The sequence below is a fragment of the Pelophylax lessonae genome, assembly GCF_965119305.1.
Source record: "Pelophylax lessonae genome assembly, chromosome: 10".
Taxonomy (NCBI): Eukaryota; Metazoa; Chordata; class Amphibia; order Anura; family Ranidae; genus Pelophylax; species Pelophylax lessonae.
In genome coordinates this window covers 190438942-190458161 of record NC_138777.1, presented here as the reverse complement: position 1 = coordinate 190458161, position 19220 = coordinate 190438942, and the positions used below count along the sequence as shown (strand labels likewise).

The 19220-nt window shown below is 39.2% G+C and overlaps 2 protein-coding genes across 5 annotated transcripts in view; both read left to right on the top strand.

Annotated features, from left to right (window-relative positions):
• Positions 1-19220, top strand: part of CMC2 (C-X9-C motif containing 2) — a 662556-nt gene that overhangs the window by 321086 nt on the left and 322250 nt on the right. The window lies entirely within an intron of this gene.
• Positions 1-19220, top strand: part of CMIP (c-Maf inducing protein) — a 182916-nt gene that overhangs the window by 31130 nt on the left and 132566 nt on the right. The window lies entirely within an intron of this gene.

Sequence of the window (19220 nt, the reverse complement as noted above, 5' to 3'; positions counted from 1 at the left end):
TGAGTAAAAAAGGAATGGACTAATTTACAAATCTCATAAACTTATGTTTTATTCACAATATAATATAGATAACATATCAAATGCTGAAAGTGAGAGATTTTGAAATGTCATGCCAAATATTGGCTCATTTTGGATTTCATGAGAGCTATACATTCCAAAAAAGTTGGGACAGGTAGCAATAAGAGGCCGGAAAAGTTAAATGTACATATAAGGAACAGCTGGAGGACCAATTTGCAACGTATTAGGTCAATTGGCAACATGATTGGGTATAAAAAGAGCCTCTCAGAGTGGCAGTATCTCTCGGAAGTCAGGCTGGGCAGAGGATCACCAATTCCCCCAATGCTTCAGTGAAAAATAGTGGAGCAATATCAGAAAGGAGTTTCGCAGAGAAAAATTGCTAAGAGTTTGAAGTTATCATCATCTACAGTGCATAATATCATCCGAAGATTCAGAGAATCTGGAACAATCTGTGTGTAAGGGTCAAGGCTGGAAAACCATACTGGATGATCTTCGGGCCCTTAGACGGCACTGCATCACATTCAGGAATACTACTGTAATGGAAATCACAACATGGGCTCAGGAATACTTCCAGAAAACATTGTCGGTGAACACAACCCACTGTGCCATTCGCCGTTGCCGGCTAAAACTCTATAGGCCAAAAAAGAAGCCATATCTAAACATGATCCAGAAGCGCAGGCATTTTCTCTGGGCCAAGGATCATTTGAAATGGATTGTGGCAAAGTGGAAAACTGTTCTGTGGTCAGATGAATCCAAATTTGAAGTTCTTTTTGGAAAACTGGGACACCATGTCATCCGGACTAAAGAGGACAAGGACAACCCAAGTTGTTATCAGCGCTCAGTTCAGAAGCCTGCATCTCTGATGGTATGGGGTTGGGTGAGTGCGTGTGGCATGGGCAGCTTACACATCTGGAAAGGCACCATCAATGCTGAAAGGTATATCCAAGTTCTAGAACAACATATGCTCCCATCCAGACGTCGTCTCTTTCAGAAAAGACCTTGCATTTTCCAACAACACAATGCCAGACCACATACTGCATCAATTTCAACATCATGGCTGCGTAGAAGAAGGATCCGTGTACTGAAATGTCCAGCCTGCAGTCCAGATCTTTCACCCATAGAAAACATTTGGCACATCATAAAGAGGAAGATGCGACAAAGAAGACATAAGACAGTTGAGCACCAAGAAGCCTGTATTAGACAAGAATGGGACAACATTCCTATTCCTAAACTTCAGCAACTTATCTCCTCAGTCCCCAGGCGTTTGCAGACTGTTATAAAAAGAAGAGGGGAGGCCACACAGTGCTTGTCCCAACTTTTTTGAGATGTGTTGATGCCATGAAATTTAAAATCAAGGTAAGCGATGCACACACACTCGGTCATTCACGTGGTGTAAAAGAAAACATGATCCATCACACCAAGCCACCTTCACCCCTTGCTTCATGATCCAGTTCTGATGCTCACATGGCCATTTTAGGTGCATTTGGCTGTGGACATGTGTCAGCATGGACACCCTGACTGGTCTGTAGCTACACAGCCTCATACAGAACAAGCTGCAATGTCTACTTTTTCTGCTTTCAACACATTAACTTCAGGGACAACATGTTTATTTGCTGTCCATTATATCCCACCCACTTTCAGATGCAGATTGTACTAAGAAAATCAATGTTCTTCACATAACCTGTCAGTGGTTATAAAGTTATGGCTGATTGGTGTATATAATAAAATAAAGCTCCTGGGAAAAGTTTTTTGTTTTTCAAATAAAATGAGGAAGAGATAGAAACTGAAATTTAAAATCAACTTATTTTTCCCTTAAAATTATACATTTTCTCAGTTTAAACATTTGATATGTCATCAATGTTGTATTCTGAATAAAATATAGAAATTTGAAACTTCTACATCATTGCATTCTGTTTTTATTCACAATTCAGTGTCCCAACTTTTCTGGAATCGGGTTTGTATAATTATATATAACTTCAGGTTTTTTGTTTTTTTTAACCAGTCACTTTTAGTTTGAAGAATCTTGTGCCACTGAAGATGCCACAAAATGTATTAGTGGGTTCAACCTTACTGTGAGCAATTTTGTGGAGAAGCTAATCCCCAGTTATGTAGCAAAAGTGTCAAAAACTCCGGCCATTGCCCTATTGTCGGTGATCCCTGGGTCCATCTCTAAAATTAAAAAGGGCGACCTTCAGCATTGTTTACCAGCTGCCCGGGTGGACATTTGCCGATACTGGAGATCCACCTCTCCGCCCCATATCGTGGAATGAACCTAGATTTTGGTTCTAAACTTTTTTATCGAAAAAGATTTTTCAATTCACATAGAACATATAATGTAACAATTTTACAAAATGTATATATGCATAACATTGATACACATAAGAAATAAAAATAAATATGTGGAAACAATATAGTGTCATCATATATAATAAGCTGTTGAGTTATATAACTATATCAAATATTGATATTTATAGCAATTGTTTTGATAGAGTGATCAAACGAAAGAAAATTAAAAAAATAAAATAAAAACCTAGAAAATAAGATTTTGGGTACTTCAGAATGAGCCTAGATTTTACATGCAATCTTGGCAATGATAACCCTGTTCGCAGAAGATGGCCCCGATCCTAATAAGGTGTGCACCACATGAACGTGCTGGCGGGCCTTTAGTGATTCTTACACTTTCCAAGCCCTAGTAGCAAAATAATTGGTTCATTCCCCTGCTGTTTCTTCAACATTTTTTCTGAATCTTCCTCCTTGTTCTAGTCACCCACTTCTTCCCTCCTACAAATGGTTTTCTAGCACTCTGCTTGTTGCAGGGTTATTGTATGTTTTTGATATTGTTTCAATCCCAGATACTCTGTATGCATTTCTTGTAACGAAATTACTATTTTTTAATTTTTTTTATGTAAGCAATTGAAAACTTTTCAATAAAGTTAATATGACAAAAAAAATCACAACAAATATACGATAAAATTCACTATTTCAGAACTTCTGTTGTTGCCAGACAGAGAAAGGAATAGATCTGCATAATACTCCTATGTATAATCCTATATGTTCTTTATTCATTAATTATAAAGTCATTTTAGCACTTTTTGTATTCAGTTAAAGCCCCAAGGTGTAAGTCAGATTTTCTGCATAAACATGAGTAGGGCAACTGGGTTAAGAAAGAAGTGCTAATATATTTTAGACAAAATAAAGCTTGAGAGCTTTGGAGAAATCTAAACCGTGTCTGGCATTGAAAGAGTCACCTGTTGACACAGTAGGGAGAGGTGACCATTTTAGACATTTAGGACACCATGACGTCTGATCTTGGCTTCCTAGAATCCAGAAATTGCCTATAATTACAGTTTAGAGGTGCAAAGGTTCATTAAACTGTTGATAACACCCATTTGAAAAGAAATTTATATAACTGCCTTACTAATTTATGTACTGCTGTCACAGCTACCTGCCGTGAGACATTGTGAAGCTCCCTGTTTGTCTATAACCTACTAAGCAACATTTTGTTTTAGGGAGATAAAGGACATTAATATCTTTCTGGAACTTAACATTAATAGTGAATAGTTAGATTAAGCTAGCTATGTACCAGTAGTAATTTGTTCAGATTTAGCCAGGTCACTCATCAGAACCATCACTGACTCAACAAATATATTAATACCCAATACACTAATACTAAAAGAGTTTTTAAAGGCTCAAGGGTTTTTACCTTCATATGCCTTGTATGCATGAAGTTGAAAAACCTTCTGTGTGCAGCTCCCCCCCCCCCCAAATACTCACCTTAGCTTCCTTTTGATCCACTGATGTGCGCACAAGCTGGGCTTCACCCTTGCCTCTCATTCTTCATTGGCTGAGACAGCAGCGGGATCTATTGGTTCCTGCTACTCTCAATCACAGCCAATGAGCCATTGAGGAGAGAGAGGGAGCAGGAATGAGCTGCGGCTCTGTGTCTCCTATGGACGCATGGAGCGTGGCTTTTTAGCAAGTATACACCAGTACCCCAGGGCAAGTGGTTTGCCATTGGGGGCACCGACTTCAGGGGGGGAGCCAGAAGCACCAGTGAGGGATCCTGAAAAGAGGAGGATCGGGGCTGCTCTGTGTAAAACCACTGCACAGGGCAAGCAAGTATGACATTATTGTTTATTTAAAAAAAAAAAAAGAAATTAATGTTTAAAGTCACTTTAATACACTACACTGACAACTTTATTTGCACCAACACTTTACACATTCCTATAACATACCAGTGGTCTCAAAACTGCAGGACGAATGCGACCCTTTACCTTACCTTTATATGGCCCTTGGGACACGGTTCCTGATGATGGAGCACTAATGCCTTCCACTGACACCAATGAAGGGGTACTATTCTTTCTACTGTCACCAATGATGGGGCATAATTCCTCCCTTTGATATAAACAATTGTTAACTTCTTTTCCACTGACAACAATAATGGAGCACTTTTCTTGACACTGATAGTGGGACAGTATTCCTCCCACTGACACCAGCAATGGGGCATTATTCCTTCCATTGACCCCAACGGTGTGGCATCTTCCACTGACACCAGCACTTTTCTTTCTGCCAATATAAATGGTTGGGTACTATTCCTTCCACTGAAAACAACAATGGGATACCAGTGATGGGCCACTATTCCTCCTCCTAAAGACCATAGGCACTATGTAAATTTTCTATTCCTACTGGTGACAGTCTGCCCCCTCTAAAGTCTGCAGGACAATAATTTGCCCTTTGTTTAGAAAGTTTGGAGACCCCTGCTTTATACAAATGAACAAATGTTTATGTGATGAAAAATTCTACTTCCAGATTAAAGTTTTCCAAGCACATGCACATTACAATAGTGATTTTTCCTGGCTGGGAACTACGTTCACAGTTCGTTTGTCCAGATCAAAGAGAGATTTCCATCCTCCTTTCATTTTTAAGCTCACTGCGGTCAAAAATATTGTCTATATGTCCCCAATAACTCTTAGAAAATCCAAACATAAATTCCAAAAATGAAATTCTTTGCATGAAATTCTACTGGTGTATAGCTAGCGCTAGTTTTGCCTGCCATTTGCATCCAAAGACAGCACTAATTATGATCATAAGTGACTTGGCCAACATTATATGCTATGGTGACCACACTTGGAAGAAGTTTGTTTTCTTTACAGATACAGAATAAAGGTTTCGTTACACAGATTAAGGTTTGGTTTGGCATGCGACCAGAAGTCTTGTTTTCTTGGAACTACAATAGCTGAACAAGCACATGCTGAATGATTTCAGAGCTCAGAGATGCTGTGATGCGGGATCGTAGAGTGGAGCCCTTTTTGTGAAAGGCACAAAAGAGATCTGATTAGGGATTTTTTATTAGAGCATAAATCTGACGATCAAATTTCAGCAGCCTGTTTGGCACAACAGTGTTGACGTATGTATTTCTATCATCGACCTTCCCTGAACAAATCCCAGCTTTGAAACAAGCCCCACCCTACTTAGGCCATAAATATAGCTTTGCTCGGAGACTTCCATTCTCACTTCATTTTCAAAGCTCCACCGCTTTGGCCTTTGCAAACATCCCAGGACCGCTGACAAGTACTCCATTCACTTATACACAATAGGTAATCTGGTTTTGCGGCTGAAAGTGTTCTTGCATATGAATAATAATTAGATATAATATGAAGTAATCAAAATGGAATGTTGCTTAGCAAGAAACTTTTGTGTTTTGGTTCCTGCTTCAGTAAAGCATACCATCCGATGTCCCTATTATAGCTATATACACTTAAAATACCAGTATGTTTTTTGGATTGAGGTGCATCAAAACAAAAGTTGTTCAATTATAGTATATTTTCTTGAAAAGCAGCCACGCCCTACATGGAAATGCCTGTCCTGTGCTGGTAGCTGCAGCGTCGGACCCTTGTTCTCTGTGTGAAAGAAATGGTCTCTCTACACCCACTGCTGTCAGACCTTTAACACTGCAATTAACAAAGCCCATGCCCTGATTGGAGAGCTCTGGCTCTGATGTATTTAGCTGATTAAATTGAAGCTTCAGAGAAGTATGGGAATTTATTATTTTTTTTTTTTAAGAATTATACCTAGGTGGATGCCGGCTCTAAGACTGAGAACTGAGCGATCAAACACCGCCGGTTGCTCGGTTCTCACAGCTCCCTGAGCAGAGAGCTGGTGACTGTCAGTCACTGGTTTTCTGCTTGGCCCCCCGTGCTCACTGGAGCACTGGGCTGTGGAGGGGGCAGGAGCAGCCAGCTCAGGCTCTCATCGGCTGAGCCAGGTGTTGGTCCAGGTATGTGGGCAAGCCTTTCCCGAGCCTGGACCAGCCCTGTGACATCAGCCGGCAGCGGGCTTTAGCCTGCTGTCTGAGAACAGGTCACGGGAGTGCAGTTCGTTCTGCTTCGGCTTTGGCTTTGGCTGTACTTCTCCTTTAACCACTTGCAAACCTGGGCCAATTCTGACAATTGTCTCCTACATGTAAAAATCTAATTTTTTTTTGCTAAAAATTTACTTAGAACCCCCGAACATTATATATATATATATATATATTAGCAGAGGACCTATAGAATAAAAAAAAGGGTTTTGCATTTTTTTTTTATGTCACACGGTATTTGCCCAGTGGGTTTTTATTTACTTTTTTTTTTTTTTGGAAAAAGTATTATTTTATTGCACACAAACACAATATGATACTCAATTTTTTGTAAAATGTAACAGATGATGTTACGCTGAGTAAATAGATACTGAACGTGTCACACTTTAAAATTGCGTATGCCCGCGGAATGGCGCCAAACTACAGTACCTAAAATTCAACCTAGGCAATGCTTTAAAAATTCTTAGTTTATCAGTTTAGCATTACAGATGAGGTCTGGTACTAAAAATATTGCTCTTGCTCTGATGTTCGCAACGATAGCTCGTGTGGTGCAATCACCATTTTCATTCTGCATGCGGGACGTACGTTTGCATTCATGTTTGCGCATTAGCACGGGGGCCAGGGCACTTTAATTTTATTTTATTTTATTTATTTTTTTATTTACTTTACTTTATTTACTAACTATTTTTTACAGTCTTTTTATTTTTTATTAACTTTATTGCTTTCACAAGAGATGAACAACATCCCTTGCGACAGATCCTCTTATTGGAGAGATCTGGGTTTTATTAGACACTTTAACATATAGTCATATTTTTTAAATGTGCTGCTTTTATTCTAAGGAAGGATAAGCCTGTTTGCAAATTACCTAGTTCTCAGGAAACTGGCAGCCAAGTGCCTCAGTACATGAAAGGGAAATTGGCTGACAAGCATAGTGCAGGTTTTATCTGTACAAAGTTTAAAGTAGCTTTTAATTCAGGAAAAATATTTTGGAAACATATAAAGCAAAGTGGTACTTGGATAAGGGCACCTAATAACATAAATTATTCCACCAATGCTCTTTTTCCTTTCCATTGTATCTTGTTGTAGAATTCTTAAAGCTGGCCTTTGAGTACTTTAAAATTTGCAAGAATAAATTCTCGTCCGGTCACAATATACATCAACCGTATATTTGTTTTTCCAAAGGTCTGTACTTTCCGCTCCATTCAAATGGATTTTTGCCTAGGCTGAGATTATCCTATTAGTCTGCAGGCAGGAGGAAGCATTTCCCCAGTCTTTTCTAACTGATCTTATTTTGACTGTTGATGCAGGTGCTGATGGCCAGGAATCCTAGTCCAGCAATCGCCTTCCCTGCACAGTTTCAAACGGGAAAGCCCTAATTAGAGTCCACTCAAGGGTCTCATTTTTTAAAAAAAAGCCCTGATGAAGGGGGAGTTCCTTTGACCCCTGAAACACGTTGGCTGTCTTTTAACGCAATACAAATAAATTAATTTGGACTCTATCTTTTGGTCTTTCGCTTCTTCCATAAATGCCCACTCCTCTGGCTGATCAGTCTCCATCATTTTATTTAGCCTTATAGCCAATCCCAAGGTAATCTCTGATCTGAGTTATACATTTGTGGAAACAACTAAGATCTGCACCAGGGTTTATATTAAATTGTCATCTCTGGGTATGCATCTTATTACGGGACATAGATGCCGACTCTGAATAATGTTTGAGCAAGCCCCTGAGAGCCTAAGCCAGCTGCTCCCGCCCTCTCCACACCACAGTGAGCTTTCTCTCTGCTCACAGAGCTGTGTGAGGCTCGAGCGATCAGCGGTCTTTGATCACTTGGTTCTTAGTGTTCCGGGCGCCAAGGGAATGATGCTGCATCCACCTAGGTAAGTATGAATTAAAAAATAAAATAAAAACCCCATACATCTCTTTTACGGAGATTCGCCTTCTGTAATTGTACTGTTTACCATTATTAATGAAAGTAAAAGAAAATCCCAATTTTTGGGTCATCTCCAGAAAAGTACAAAAGATGAAATCTCCCAATGGGGACACTTGTTTTGGTGACTCTGGGATCCCCAAGAGATTCCCTTTAATGCAGGGATTTCCTCTGCGCAGCCTTCTAAATGTACAGTATATGTTTATTCATAAAACACATTTATTAAAAATGAATTGCACTCACAAAGTATAGAGATTGGGCAAGCACACTTCTGCCTTTACAACTCCTTTTTAATGAAGGCTGGACTCACTGGAGAAGACTTTGACTTCAACCTTTCCTGTTATCAAAGAAAGACGGGAAGACGAAGGCTGATATTGAGCGCTCTTTTTACTGAAGCAATAAGTATGAGCCTCCAAGTGTTTGGCGAGCCAACTGCAGACAGACATCCATCCCCCAACTTGCCAAAGTAGCTGAGGTCATGGAGATTTGGACCCAAAGACACACTTTAGGATATAACTTAGTGTATCTTGTTTTTTGTTTTGCAAGTTATAGTTGTGGAAAAAGTCTAATTTATTACAATATTGATAAACTAACTCTTACATACTGTAATTACACAATATAATTTTTGAGTTGTAATAGTAGTTTGGGGAAATAACCGTTCAAAAATTACCTCTAAAAATTAAAAAAAAAAAAAAATTAAATGTAATAAAAAAAAATATAAATATATATAAAATAAAAACTTAAAAAAAAAATAAAATAACACCTACAAATACATGGATACCATCTCTGAGTTTTAAAAGTGGTGTCTGTGAGATCACATGACTGTTTCTTTGCTTTACTACTACTTTTTTTCACTGCCAAAAACTACCAAGTGATAAAAAGAACCATACAGAGAACTGAACATAACAACAAAATAGTTATTTTATTCTGTGAATAAATTAAGGCAGGAAATACCATTGCTTCCTGTTTTTTAGAATGTTATATTGCATTCTTATGTTCTTTTTCTGTTATCTTGCATTTACCCCTGGAAATTGGGTTAAAGGGTTAGTGTACTTTTAAACATGTTTTTTTTTATTATTATTATTCTGGTTTTGAACTGCACTTGAGTTCTTAGGTTTGCTCCTTTTTGTGTGCAAAGGTTCTCACTTTCCCTCTTTTTCTATTTCATGAATATGGAGAAAGTAACTGGCGGAGCAAGAACTCTCATTTCTCATCACTGGAGTCTCATAAAGATATAGGAAGCTTGTGGACAATTCAGGCAGCCAGAGTCCAACCCTAACTAGTCTCGTTCATTTGTGCCGCTATACTACCAAAAAGAAATGCTGTATTGTTTTTCAGAGGGCATTTGATGGGGTTAGGAAGCACTATGTCACCTCCTTGCTGCCAGATTTAATCCCTAAAACACTGAACCACTGTGCTGTGAACCCTGTGCCATACACACAGTTGCAGCGTAGCCCCATTCACTTGGTCTTGGTCACGCTCTGTATCAGTACCGCCTGCTGAATGTGACACCCTTTGGCATGGGTACAGTCCTGAGTGGCTGCATTTCCGTGTTGGATTTATGTAACCACCATCCCCCCATCCTGAACTGGCCACGTAAATCCACGGCATAACTGCCATATTTTACTATTCCCCACCATCACCCATGTGAATGAGCCAAAAAAGACAAAACCAGACACACAAATACATTGAGCTGTTGTATCCGCTATAAGGGATTTGTATTTCTGTCCAGATATTTCTCAGTACAGCACAGTCCTGCTTGGGAGGCTAGGCCACCTGATCGTTTCCTGTTACAGTTGTACTTATGCTTATGTTCCTTTCACACAAAGGGTCCGATCAGGTCCACCTGTAAGTTTTTTTCACGCGGACCCTATCAGGCCCTTCATTTACCCCTATGGACTAGCGGGTGTAAACGTGTCCATTTACACCAGCCTACCTTCAATCTGATCAAGTCCGCTAAAAAAAAGGGGAACTGTCCCTTTTCGTCTAGGCGGCTAGGGCAGTCGGGTGTAAAGGGACAGCGGAGTCGGTTTACACGTGCCGCTCTGCATAAACTGAACGAACACGGACCTGTCATCTGCCCTCTCTGCTCTGATCAGAAGGGTATCAACGAACAGATCCCCTGCTGATCTAATTGGAGTTCATACAAAGAGGAAAGAATGGGTCATGGGACTTTGTGTGAGGTCGGCCAATATACTAATAAACAGGATATATAAAATCACAGAATAGTAATTAATAATTTATTGGATATTTCATAATAAACAGTTATATAACAGACACAAGTAAAATATATTTTAGACATACACAAAAGACTTTACATAACGTAGATAAGTTCCATATATAAATGTACATTCCATATTGTCCAAACAAATACATATCATAAGAATTATATATCGTGAACAACACTTTGTCAGTCTTTGAAAGGTATGTCTTCATAACTGTAATCTCTACGCGTTTCGTGGCTCTCCGTCCACTCATCAGGAGCATAATTAAAAATTGTATCTGTAATTGTAAACTAATATTAGAATATAAAATTTGACTGTTTATAAAGAGGAGTAAAAACAAATTGCTCCACAAATGTAAATACATATAGGGACCAATTTCTTACATTCCAATAACTGAAGTAACCTATAACTAAAAATGGAGACCACCGCTTTCCTCTTTGTATGTCTTATCAGGGATGGAGGTTTGCCATTAGTGTTTACTTCAGATCATATTTCATTTCCTTCTAATTGGAGCCCACTCCATATGAAAGGGGCCTTAATGTATCCTTCTCCTGTGACTGGACACTGAGAAACCTGATTGGCCTCTTGTGCTGTTTCTCTTCCCCCAGTTTGAGCTCTGTTGTACAGTAGGCTGTTAGAGGAAGGTACCAAGTTAAATTCAGGTACTTACACTGCTTGTATTTAAAAGATAACTCACATTTAATGATGTATTATTGATTACAGAACTGCAATCATTTATGCCTTTTGTATCTTCCTGCAGTTTAGCTTTAAATAACAGTTTTTAATGTATTGACCCTTTGAAACGTGCGGTATTTACTAAGTGGTTATATAGCGTTCATCAGAAATAGCTGCAGTGCGGCCATGTAGCGAGTGTCAATGCTACTTGCTCAGATTTATGCGTTGGTCCCATGAATAAATAATGTTATCACAGGGAATTCACACTATAGATAAAATTGTGTGAAGGCATCCATGACATGCCACTCTTGCTTTTGTCTGTACAGTAATCCTTCAGCATAGCAACAATTGCTGTATACAGAACAAGCTGTGATCTCCTCCATTTACTGCAGAAAATCTTTAGGCATACGTGCATAAAATCAGGTCCACCCTTAGCCCCATCTTTTTATAGCTTGATATGAGGAACAAGTGTTTTGACTGTCTGTTTCCCATCCCCTCCAACAAACAGAAAAACAGGTGAATTGTCCCAGCTGTTCGGTGATGCGAGTCAAAGCTCATTGGAATGATCACTTGTCATTAGGTAATAATAGTCTTCCACCACAATTGAAACATAAACTGAAAGTAAACCTGGGCTTACCAGGCATGGCAAAGCAGTGGGTTCACCTAAATGCGGTCCCATACCCAGCATATACTCCCCTAATAAAGGCCTGTACACGCCATAAGAAAATCAGAGGTAAAATTTCATACGACGAGCGATTGGCCAATTATCTGATCATTAGTATAGTACTTATAACAGCCGATTACGAATCTTTAAATGACAAAACTTGAAGGTGCAGACTATAAAATTTTTATCCTTCGTGAACACAACGTCCAATTTTCGTTTAATTAGTGCAGTTTTTTGTCGTAAGGGCAAATCTACATATGCTCATAAACTAAAGAATACATTACAAAACAATTCAACCCATTACATAACTTCTGAAGTTGTGTTCTGTTGCTCCATAATTTTCGGATGTTGAGTAACCTCTTCATTTTTGATAAGAGATTAGCATGCTACAAAAAATGGATGATTATTCGTCCGATAATATTGTGTGTACCAGGCTTTAAGCTAAACTCTGGGCACAAAAACTTTAATGTAAATACACTCTTCAGTTACCACATAGGATAAAAATCCATTTTGTACTTATTTATTACAGGTACTTGTATAGCGCCGTCAATTTCAGTCTCTGCCCTCAAGGAGCTTACGATCTAAGGTCCCTAACTCACATTTATATATATATATATATACATACTAGGGACAATTTAGACAGGAGACAGTTAACCTACCAGCATGTCTTTGGACACTCTGGGCAAACTCTGGGCAGGTAGTGTCATAGTTGGGATCAGAACTGGTGACCCTAGAGCTGCTACCCCCTGCACAAAGGTAAAGTTTCACAGAGAATTACTGAACAGATCTAAAAGAAATACACCAAGCACACCAAGATTTAAATAAGAATACACATGGTTTTGGTAATTAGATGATATTTTTATTATGCTGGAGTTAAGCTTTAGGTTGGCCATTAACAAAAAGATTTTCCGTCTAAACGAGAGACATCTATGGATATCCCCCTCCACACTAAATATTTGGATGGACCAATCTCCCATTGCAAGCTTTTCTGACAACCAGCTGAAACTGTCAGAATACCTGAACACCCATTCTCCCACTGGTCTACACTCACACTGGACTATAAGGAAGTGTTCCGAGAACACTTATGCTAATCAGCCGACAGTGATCTCTACTTCAGTACATTATTATTATATCTACTTATATAGCATCAACATCTTACTTTACACTTGTATATACTCTACATTCATATCAGTCCCTGCTTACAATCTAAGGCCCCTAACTCACAATCATACATACACATACTAGGGCCAAATTAGATAGGAGCCAGTTAACCTACCAGCATGTCTTTGGAGAGTGTTGGAGGAAAGCTGAGTACCCAGGGGAAACTTATGCAGGTACAGGGGAACATGCAAGCTCCAGGCAGGTAGTGCCATGGTTGGGATTTGAACCGCCAACCCTGATATTGCCAGGCTGAAGTGCTAACCATTTAGCCACTATGTTGCCCCTACATAGACATTTATGGAGACTTCTGTGCTCTGGCACAGTTTGCACTCACACTGAAACAAACTCTTCTGGACCACAAGTGAACTGCACCCAGGACCACCCCTTCCAAGTACACTTAACCTTTCCAAGGCACAGTTCAGGGCACTTGCATTACACAAATGAACTGGGGCTAAACCGACATCCCGAACTGGAGTTCTGGAGTACCGTGCCCAGGGCTACTTGAAAGAGGTGGTACACTTAACCATTCTTGGGCCCAGTTTGAAGCACTCACGCTACACAAACGAACCAGCCCAAGGGGGTGAAGTGCCAGCGTTAGTGCACCCGAAAATAGATCTTCTGAACCACCATAGTGCATTTATTTTCAGAACTTATTTATTTTGTTACGTTTTGAATAGGGTATAGGGATAAATCTTCAGTTGGGGATGTCATTTTTGATGCAACAGGTTGCCCCTAATTTGACCTCAGTTTCTGCAGACTTCTAAAGCTGGCCACACATGCATCCAGATTTGGCCAGTTCCTGCTGAACTAACTATTGATCAACTTTTCATAAATGTTCCTGCTGGAAAATGTTGTTAAAATCTGGGCCTGCAGCGCTGATCAGTGTATTCTGACAGCGGTGGAGTACTGCTGTCAGAATACAATGACACAGCGGGAATGGGGGTGGAGGGGGAAATCGAAAAACCTTGGCCAGCTTAAGAGAGACAGTGACCCAATAACATGAATCGTTCAGCGAGAATTTTTGGAAATCCTGTCTACAAGCTGTATGTTGATCTGTGGATGCAAGAAAGAGAAATGTTTTAGAACTCATTGCTGGGCGCAGAACAACATGGAAAGGGATTACTTAGTAACAATTTTTTTGTCAATCCTTTGTGATTTATGATGCCAATGATTCCACCAAAAGGGGACTATTTTTTTTTAAATATTCATGACCCTGGTGACCTGTACCCTCCAGTGCCTAGAAGCCAGGTGCATGATGTCATGTCATACTTTTAACTCATTGGTCAAGTGCCCTAGAACCTTTTCCATGTAAATCCTGGAGGAACACTTCAAAGGGATCCCCTATTCACAGCATGGAAGGTTAAAGTCCTGCTTCAGCCTAAATGATTTTGAAACTTTTAGTTTTGTAGAGAAAAGAGAGAATCTCTCTGCTGGGGAGATTCCCTTCCTTCCTGTTCCAGTGACCACAAATGGAGGAGAATCTCACCAGTAGGAGAGAAATAAAAACGGAAAAAGTTTCCATCTTTTCCAACGTCCTAAAAAAAAAAGCACATTACTGTAGCCTGTGCCTTACTGTTATGATTCACTTTAATTTATCTCCACATAACTACATATGAAATATAAAAACAAAAAATGGGGGAAGGGGGAAAAAAAATGGAGTATAAAAGGGGGGATAAGTTGGGTATGAAAAAGAGGAAAATTAACATATTCATGCAAAGTTGCCATGTTAATAACAACTAAATATATATGTAAACAAAGGGGGTAATTAATTACATAATTGCCATGGTAATGGCAGCAGTAAAATTAATGCGTATAAAAGGTTAAGTTCCTATAAAACACATGAGGGGATGTTGGTACTTTATATGAGGCAGTCGACAATAGAAAAAAAAAATTAAGATAATACATTTTTATATTTTTATTATGAAATATTAGTTGAATATTAATATAAGTAGTAAAAATTACATACACCTGCATAAATATAGTAATTCATATATGTGCATGGATAAGGAAATTTCATGTATGTACATAGAATATAGCCGTACATATTCATAATTCATATAATATAGTAATTAATGATGACAGCAAATATAAAACGTTGTAAAATATAGAACAGCTGCGTCTAAAAAAGCTCTACACGTTTCATGGTACAAGACCACTTCCTCAGGAGCAGAGGCAGCGCTGTATACATAATTGCCATATCATGCGATAATGCCAAATCCGGGCCACTGGTATAGTCAGTACCGGGAACTGTGGTGGAGGGATCCGCACAAAACCCCAGCGCCTACCGAAATGTAAAGACGTGCAATCTCCATGGGGAACTAATAAAATGGGATAAGTCAAAGTGATATGAAGTGCAAGGTATTCCAGATGTATTCCAGAGAATTAGCCATAGGTTGTATTTGTGAAGGCAACCAAGTCTGCGCATGGACTCCCCCCTCCAATGTCACGCTGGTCTGGTGTATCAAGAGGGACATGTCCGTCAAAGAGGCAGCCGTCTGCCACGATGGCTTTTTTTTAAGGACATTTCATGTATGTACATAGAATATAACCGTACATATTCATAATACATATAATAAAGTAATTAATGATGACAGCAAATATAAAACGTTGTAAAATATAGAACAGCTATGTCTAAAAAAATCTCTACGCGTTTCATGGTACAAGACCACTTCCCCCATTTTTTTTACTTTAATAGGGATGTAGGTGCCTCTTTCATAAGCACCTCATATAAAGTCCCACATTTTTCTTTTTTTCATCTACATATGAAATATAAGGAAATCTCTTTAGTGGAGTCACAGCAGTAAAACTTATTTTCTGCTATCCAAATATATGATTGGAGTATTTTTAAAACCAACTAGCATAAGCTCCTGAGTTTGTCTTACCATCACATCTAGCATAGCACCTATACTACACGAGGGATGGGGAGCATTGGTGGCCAATCAGGCACTGCTGCAGTGCATGTGTGCTGACATTGAATGTGTTGAAAATGTTATTAAAGTAGTGAGGGCGCAAGAACAGCTGGCTACTCTCAGATTAATGTGTAGAATATACTGATGAGTGTTAATGTTCTTCTCTAAATAACTTGAATACACAAAACAGAAAGAAAAACCTGAAGATTAAAATTCTTTCTTTAAAATTAAACTGTCACGAGATTTTTTAAGTTGTCAGTTGAGTTCTGTGCATTGCTGTTTGCTAGCAAGAGGGAGGTTTTAAAAGGCATAGTTCACCTTTTCCAAAAACTTTGTACGCAGGTAAGGGGCTCCTGTAGATAAAAGCAAACTGTGCAGCTTTGAACGAAGTTGAACAATGCCCTTGCTTTAGGTTTAGGCTATTTAAATACCGTATTTTCCAGCGTATAAGACGACTGGATGTATAAGACGACCCCCCCCCGCCCTAATTTTCATCTACCGGTAATACTTATACTTAGGTTACCTTGGAGATATTATACTCGGCGTATAAGACGACCCCCCATTTTTGGGGGATTTTTTTGAGGTTCAAAAGTAGTCTTATACGCCAGTAAATACAGTATCTTATGACGCCTGTCTGAAAAACTTCCAGAGATCGCATCATTCTGTCCTGCCTTGTTGCTAGGACTTGATAAGAGACTCCTAGCTTATACTGTTCATCTCCACCATCTCAGGAGTGAGCCCTTTCTCTGATTCAAACCCCCTCACATACTCTTTCTCTCCCCTGACACAGTAGCTCTAAGCATTTGAGAGCTCATTCTTGTGATGGTGGAAATGCATGGTATTCGCTGTGATTCTCTTAGTGATGACCAAGCAACAAGGCACCTATACCTACAGGTGGAGGTGGAGGTGGGGTAGTCTTTCCTGAAGAGGGGAGTATATAGGGGTCACCTAAAGGTGGGTACAGTAGGAGATAGCCATGCACATCCATAGCTGCTAAAGTTACAGGTATCGTAAATTGGACATCAGTTGTCCATGTATACATTAAACAGGAACAAAACTTGAGGTTTGGATTCATTTGAATGCTCGTTGCTGTGTTTATTCTGTTTCTTCCCTTCCATAGACATCAAATATAAAGCATAGCTATGAGTATTTGGCCTCTGTACTGATTTCAAGTGAATAGATAACTCGTTTGTTTTAGGGATGCTCTTAAGGTGATAGGACCTTCTTTTTCGTTCCTTTCATCCATTCAAAACAGAAAATCTAATTTTGAGATGTTTTTAGGCAGTATAGCCTACCTGCAGAGTCATTTAGTGTTTCTCCTTGTATTTTCTGTAGTGCACCAGTCTACCCCAGTTGCTTGTCTGTAATCTGATGACCCTGGAGAATATCTCCTGTGATGTATTCTGTAAGTTTCTGCTGGGGTGGACTTCTTGTAGCGCGCCTGTCCATCCCATTGTCTGTAATCGAATCACTCTAGAATGTATTTGCTGGTAGTACAAGAACACCTACTCAAGGCTCCTTGTTGCCTCTCACAGAATGCTCAAAATAAAATAACGCCAGTAGTAAGAAATATCTCACAGGCACCGATCAAATGCATGCCTTGGAAGTTTGAATGTGTTTGGTGATGCAGAGAGCGGGTACATTGCACAGAACAGGCTTCAGAATGTACGCTATTACTGTCCTCCAATTGACCCTCTTTAAAGCTTTGCATGGTTTTGGCATAGGTAATTACGCCTAATTTATTGCATTTTCTTAGTGTTTTTTGAATAGCATTAATAGCTTGCCCAATTCTTCATTAAATCCTAAATGTATTTTTATGCTATTAAGCAAATAAAAAAGCTTCTTACTATAACATTTGGACAATATAGTATCAGTGACATGTACAAAAATGCACTCGTCTGCAGTTACATTGATACCACCTCCACCCTTTGGTCCTGGGTCATATGACGAATGTCTTGGAATTGGTCATGTAGTTTTAAAAAAAAAAAAAAAAGTTCCACCCTTTTTTTTACAAGTTCCTCTCTTCTCAATGCCCCCCTGGTGTACAATCCTCAATAGATTTTATATTTTTTGGGAGGTTTCTAAATTCCTTATTTGAAGCGATCTGGGTGAAACGTCCGGTCCCAGCCGCCTAGGCGATTACATCATTAGGTGATTCCCACTGACTCCTGGGATATTGGAGTCATGTATCCCAGGAGTCCATGGGAAGCGGGGGCTTGCTGCTTTCCCAACTGCACTTGCCTATCTAGGTTCTCGTTTGATTACTAGGTTGCCATAACAACGAGACGGGAACTTCCACCACCATTGCCTTGGCACCCTGTAATCAAACTGCGCCATGCAGTGTCACTACTGCGCAGGCGCAAGATCGGGAGGTGCATGCTGGGTAGTTAGCTGCATCTAATCCCCAAAATACACATGAACGGCCTTCAGATGCCCACATTCTAGATGGCCTGTGCCTGCTTCTGAAACATTGTAAGATACAGTAAACCCCCCTCCATTGCGGGGGTTACGTTCCGGACCTACCTGCGAAAAGTGAAAATCCACGAAATAGAAAGATCCTATTTAAATGCACTCTAGGCATGTTTTTATAACTTTCACTGTACTTTTAAAAACATTTTAAGGTCTTTAAACCCACTTAGAGATACTGAGAGACTGAGAGACAGAGCAAGAGCAATGGAAAACACAAAAATATTTAATAATGATTTAATTAGTAAAATAATATTAATAGGTCTTACAGAAAAAAAAACGCAATATACCGGGACCGCAAAAACTGAACCGCAATAGAACGGGGGTTTACTGTATTACTGTTACTATTAGGTACTAGCATAAAGACAGGACAGTATGTAAATATTAATGTGCAAGTAATGACAATCACGGGGGAGCTTTTAAAAAAAAATTTGATTAGGTAGTCTGGAGCTCAGATTTAAAGCCAATGCCCAATCAAAGCTCTCCCGAATTAATTATAATTGTGTGTAGTCATTTTTTTTAAATTTTTTTAATTAATTAAACTTATGACTAATAACATGTTTTTTTTTTTTTTTCAATGATAAATTCACTTTAAGAAAGGATGAGGAATTCAGCTAATTTGAAATTAAGAAATTATCTTTGTTAACCATATTGTTTTACTTTAACCACATACAGTATTATCTTTTAAGGCAGTGTCAGAATGCGAAGTCCATTTTTAGCCCCAATAAGTTGGGTGTCAAAATTGTTTGCCTCTGGCACTGTACAGGTTAACACCCAAACATGTGAGGCCCCAGTTGTTACCTTAGGCGAGTTCATTTCA